The sequence below is a fragment of the Pecten maximus genome, chromosome 4 (assembly GCF_902652985.1).
Source record: "Pecten maximus chromosome 4, xPecMax1.1, whole genome shotgun sequence".
In the NCBI taxonomy this organism is placed as follows: Eukaryota; Metazoa; Mollusca; class Bivalvia; order Pectinida; family Pectinidae; genus Pecten; species Pecten maximus.
In genome coordinates, this window is record NC_047018.1 from 45,635,548 (window position 1) to 45,642,670 (window position 7,123).

At 36.5% G+C, this 7,123-nt stretch overlaps 1 protein-coding gene across 1 annotated transcript in view; it reads left to right on the top strand.

The window, feature by feature from the left end:
• Window positions 1–4,659: 4,659 nt before the first annotated feature.
• The window catches only part of LOC117326235, a 64,761-nt gene continuing 62,297 nt past the window's right edge, over window positions 4,660–7,123 (top strand). Inside the window, exon 1 of the mRNA XM_033882898.1 lies at window positions 4,660–4,894. The gene's annotated coding sequence lies outside the window, so the exon portion shown is untranslated. The remainder of the gene's footprint in view (window positions 4,895–7,123) is intronic.

The window sequence follows — 7,123 nt, forward strand, 5'->3', positions numbered from 1 at the left end:
TACACCCTCACAGAAAACACATACCTACATCACACCTACAAGTACATCCTCACAGAAAACACATACCTACATCACACCTACAAGTACACCCTCACAGAAAACACTTACATACCTACATCACACCTACAAGTACACCCTCACAGAAAACACTTACATACCTACATCACACCTACAAGTACACCCTCACAGAAAACACTTACATACCTACATCACACCTACAAGTACACCCTCACAGAAAACACTTACATACCTACATCACACCTACAAGTACACCCTCACAGAAAACACATACCTACATCACACCTACAAGTACATCCTCACAGAAAACACTTACATACCTACATCACACCTACAAGTACACCCTCACAGAAAACACTTACATACCTACATCACACCTACAAGTACATCCTCACAGAAAACACTTACATACCTACATCACACCTACAAGTACATCCTCACAGAAAACACTTACATACATCACACCTACAAGTACATCCTCACAGAAAACACATACCTACATCACACCTACAAGTACATCCTCACAGAAAACACATACCTACATCACACCTACAAGTACATCCTCACAGAAAACACTTACATACCTACATCACACCTACAAGTACACCCTCACAGAAAACACTTACATACCTACATCACACCTACAAGTACACCCTCACAGAAAACACTTACATACCTACATCACACCTACAAGTACATCCTCACAGAAAACACTTACATACCTACATCACACCTACAAGTACATCCTCACAGAAAACACATACCTACATCACACCTACAAGTACATCCTCACAGAAAACACATACCTACATCACACCTACAAGTACACCCTCACAGAAAACACTTACCTACATCACACCTACAAGTACATCCTCACAGAAACACTTACATACCTACATCACACCTACAAGTACATCCTCACAGAAAACACATACCTACATCACACCTACAAGTACATCCTCACAGAAAACACTTACATACCTACATCACACCTACAAGTACACCCTCACAGAAAACACTTACATACCTACATCACACCTACAAGTACACCCTCACAGAAAACACATACCTACATCACACCTACAAGTACATCCTCACAGAAAACACTTACATACCTACATCACACCTACAAGTACACCCTCACAGAAAACACTTACATACCTACATCACACCTACAAGTACACCCTCACAGAAAACACATACCTACATCACACCTACAAGTACACCCTCACAGAAAACACTTACATACCTACATCACACCTACAAGTACATCCTCACAGAAAACACATACCTACATCACACCTACAAGTACACCCTCACAGAAAACACTTACATACCTACATCACACCTACAAGTACATCCTCACAGAAAACACATACCTACATCACACCTACAAGTACACCCTCACAGAAAACACTTACATACCTACATCACACCTACAAGTACACCCTCACAGAAAACACATACCTACATCACACCTACAAGTACATCCTCACAGAAAACACTTACATACCTACATCACACCTACAAGTACACCCTCACAGAAAACACATACCTACATCACACCTACAAGTACATCCTCACAGAAAACACTTACATACCTACATCACACCTACAAGTACACCCTCACAGAAAACACATACCTACATCACACCTACAAGTACATCCTCACAGAAAACACTTACATACCTACATCACACCTACAAGTACATCCTCACAGAAAACACTTACATACCTACATCACACCTACAAGTACACCCTCACAGAAAACACATACCTACATCACACCTACAAGTACATCCTCACAGAAAACACATACCTACATCACACCTACAAGTACATCCTCACAGAAAACACTTACATACCTACATCACACCTACAAGTACACCCTCACAGAAAACACTTACATACCTACATCACACCTACAAGTACATCCTCACAGAAAACACATACCTACATCACACCTACAAGTACACCCTCACAGAAAACACTTACATACCTACATCACACCTACAAGTACACCCTCACAGAAAACACTTACATACCTACATCACACCTACAAGTACATCCTCACAGAAAACACTTACATACCTACATCACACCTACAAGTACATCCTCACAGAAAACACTTACATACCTACATCACACCTACAAGTACACCCTCACAGAAAACACTTACATACCTACATCACACCTACAAGTACACCCTCACAGAAAACACTTACATACCTACATCACACCTACAAGTACACCCTCACAGAAAACACATACCCACATCACGCCTGCAAGTACACCCTCACAGAAAACACTTACATACCCACATCACACCTACAAGTACATCCTCACAGAAAACACTTACATACCTACATCACACCTACAAGTACACCCTCACAGAAAACACATACCTACATCACACCTACAAGTACACCCTCACAGAAAACACTTACATACCTACATCACACCTACAAGTACATCCTCACAGAAAACACTTACATACCTACATCACGCCTGCAAGTACATCCTCACAGAAAACACTTGCATACCTATGTACATACACCTACACTCACACTCTCACAAAAAACACTTATTCATCTTTCCTCATTTATAAGCACTCCCACATCCTCCCTTCAATACAAAGTTTTATACATCCTTCCTTGTACATTCATACGTATTTACTTTTCCTCACAAATGCAATCACATATATACACAAACTTTCTCTCACTAACATATACATTAATGTACACACAAACACGTCTGTATGCATGCACAGTTGAAACTTACATCCATATGAGGATGTTGTAATTACTTAAACACTTGTCAGATTAAATATGTATACAAAGTTATTGATACAAGTATATATATAGCATTCGCTATTTAAGCATTAACGCCATAGCATTTGAATCAAAGGAACTTTAACAACCATGCTTGACCAATACATGAAGTTTGGACAAAGTTTGTTAAAAATGAAGTCAATTACGGGACAAGCAAATATTTTCATTATATAATACATTGTAACATTTCCTTGACCGGGAAACCAAAATTCATTCGAAGTATTCTCATAATTGACCATTTTGTGAAGTAGATTAAAATGCAAATTAAACATGAACCTGCTAGATCGCTAACAAAGATTTTCTTGAAAAAAGCAACAGTGACTTTGTCCTTGACCTCGACACAATGAAAAGAGCACGTGTTCGAATTATCATTGTACTTGTCCATCATATGAATTTTGATGAAAGAGATTAGAGAGAGAGACAGACACAGAGAGAGAGAGAGACAGGGAGAGTCCATCTAAAAAGACAGTCCACGGTTTTCAGACCTCATCCGATCGACAACCGTGCACCTCAATTCGCCAAAGAAAATCGAGTATGATTTTCTGATTTCTTTAGAAACCCGACCAACCTCTTTGAAACTCGAACTCCTATCAGGTAATTCATTTGTCAGTTCTGCAGTAAAAAAGATCCATTTAAATAAAACTACAAAACAACATCGTATTTATAATTATTGCCATGATACCATAAATATGATTTCAAATGCTGATGACATTGCATTTTAAGTTTAAAGAAAATGTATCGATAATGACAACTGAAATGAAATCTACTGTAGAACAAAATCAAGTAAATTCAAATCAGCAAACGGGGTTACATTTTTGAGGAAACATCGGATGTGGAACGAGTGCAATAGACACAATAGAGTTCAGAGTATTGTCAATAAACTGATTTTCTATTTTTAGGAACAGTGACTTCAAAATCAACAAAACGACGGCAAAATATAGACAACAACTTTGATTTAGCCAGATATCATTATGAAAGTACAAGAGAAATGAAACCGAAAGAGTAAGCGTTTTCTACTTCATCGACAGCATCCGTCATTTAAATGTAGAACAAATCAAGGTAATGTCACATTCTCAAAATGAGAACGCAATATAAAATGCAAAATCTGATAAGCTATAGCAATGGTAACCTTGACCAGCTAGCCAGTTACCAAGCCAAACAAACAGATATACACAAAATAAAATTTAAAAAAACTTTCTATAACATGTTAGTATTTGCTAAGCGTCACATGCATCCTTCGTTGTTCAATGTTCCCTATTCGGGTGGTGTACAAGGACTTCTATGTTAAATACAAAGGTAATTTTAATTAGAGGTTATTGGGTCAGTCCCTCATCCTTCACTGGTCCCTCACTGATACAATCTGCCAGGAGGGAATAACTATTATATATCAACACAGGAGTGTACGTATGAGGATCGATCACAGATTCAATTTTGTTTTTCAGTATTTAATTTTCAGTTGTCCTTTGTCCTTTTAATTCATGAGTTTAATGTTACCAAGTTCTCGACTTAGTAATATGATTCAAATTACAAATCTTATCAAGTATTAATTCTAAAACATGTATACTATATCACTCGAGAAAATCGATAGCATTTCATTATCTCTTAGTCATTACAAAAATAGTATACGTGTCAGATCTTCAGAAAATAGAGGTGCATAATTTTTCCACGAATTTGACTCATCGTTTTATGCAGGCTTGTGGTAAGGTCGCACAACGCGGATGTTTTATCATATGCACTGTTGCACACTGACCTACTTAATCAACAAATACACTGCTCATATTTCTGGCCGGGTAAATTTTTGTGTGTATTTTCTGTTCCGGCGGCCGGGTGTACTACCATAGCCTCTAGGTAATGGTCGTGATAACACACTGAACTTCTGTTTTGGTAAATGTGTATCCTATGGTTTGTAACAGAGGAGGAATGTCTGATATTGGACCTAGAACTTTTTAAAACATTTGATGTATACATGATGTTACACACATGATAGTCGTGGGTGGATGTGAGTATTCGGACTTTGGTAAAGGCGGGCTATCATCTGAAACTCTGTGAGTATTTTTGATGTTTCTTTAAGATTGATTAACCATTAACGTGTTTCAATATATAAATTTCTAAACCAAGTTTTTCTTATAAAATGTCAAATGCGAACATTTTAAACCAGACTAATGAAACCACACCAGAACTGACTAATATTTGCTTTGCGTAAAAGGACAATTCTGTCATTTTTTGCATAATATGACATGATATTTTATTACATTTTTACCAGTGAAATATCAAAAATTATTCATTCTATAAAAGTGATATTTTTCACTTTTGCTGATTTGACCAATCAAATTAATGATTAGAAAATACCAAAATAATTGACCAATCAGAAAGCCCGACATATATGTCAGCACCTGGACAGGGGGAACTATTTTGTTTGTTTACTTTAGGCCTAGTTAGCATACGGGGTAGGTTTTTCGTTGATAAAAAATGTAATAAACAGAATATCTAACAGTGTCTTCAGTAATACCAAATATATTTCACTCGTGTGGCTAATATTTTGATATTTTTCACGAGTGCGCAGCACGAGTGAAAAATATCAAAATATTAGCCCCACTCGTGAAATATATTTGGTATTACTGAAGACACTGTTAGATATCCTCTATGTATTACAGGACGTATCTGACATTTGTATAATAAGAACTGTTGGAAGTTATTGGATACACCTGATATTTTTGCATAACAGGACACATCATACATTTTTGTATCACTGGACATTTACGGCATTTCTGTATAGCAGGTCATATAGCTGGATATATATGTGACTTTTCTCTTTTTTGACAACACGTCTTGTCTGACATTTATTAACACGGCATATCTGATATTTAACATTTTCGTATAGCAGTACATATCTGACATATTTATATATAACTTAGCAACAAAAATGACGAAGGAAGACAACTTATTGACTCGTGCCCTGACCGTCCCCCGAACTCACGATCTACGGCACCCAATATATATATATCAGGGAGAATAATTTTATTATCTAATAACAGGATAAATCTGACATTTTTGGACAAGGGGACATGTTTAAGATATTTTTATAACATGACATATATGATGCATATATCAATATATATTTTATAACAGGACATACTATACAACGCAAACACTATAACGAACGAAAAACCCATCTCACAGCGTTAAAACATTTATCTATTAAGTGGTAAAAGATTTGATTTTAGCATAACAAAACATGTACAAAATGCAGGTAATCTATTTTATCAAACTACAATAAAATAACCAATATGAGGTTTACCAACGAAGAGGGAAGTGGGTGGGTGTTCAAAAATTTAGTCTTTGTTGATCCATTCTTGAGACAGGTACACATGCGATACAGTAAGTAATGAAAAGATGGATCTCCGTTATGATGTGTCTTGTTGAAATATTTGGGGTATTGTGACCCCTTTAAAACATCTGAGCATATTTCCCTTAAAGTTAGCCTTATCATCCCGGTGAGGAATCATCCCGGTGAGGATTGCAAACATAGATCATTTGAATTATTGATGTTGATGATATTTCCACATTTGTAGAAATCGCATTAAGTTGCATATATATTAAACTTCTGGTGGTAGTGGTGGTGTGGTTGGCGGGGTAATCAGACCCGGGTGCCAATAATGATACAAAGCAAGGATTTATATATCGGTAGTATTCGTTTAAAACAATTAACAGCAAACATCTGAAAATTAAGCCAGGATCTGTGATGTAATGATAACTAGTCTAATGCATTGTACCTGTATGTCGTTTCACTTTCCAAAGTTAATATTTAGTTACATATTCTACAGCAAATGAGTAGAATTATTCACGTGATCATAGGGCTTTCCTCAGAACTCAAACTAGTTTGATCCCTGTACTTGGACAAGACACCAACTACTATGTTCAGGGAGGTCCAGCCTTAAGTGACCCTGTCTGACCCCAGTTCGAGAAACCCAGCAGACAAAGAAACCGTGATTTTTTATTATTATTATTATTACAATAAAAACAATATAGTCCGTTTCATAACTTCTGCGAACTTATTTCGATGTTCGCATATATTCTTCTTTTCTTCTGAACAGAATGACACGTTAGTTAAGCAACTTTTACAGTATGTTAATGTTGTTTAACTCACACTATTGTGTGGAAAAAAAATTGCATATAAAGTTGAATGGTGTCTAAGGATAAGTGTGCCGTACATTCAATACAAGTCATTGCTTGTTTTACAATACGTATCTTACTGATGTTTGTTAGCTTGACGC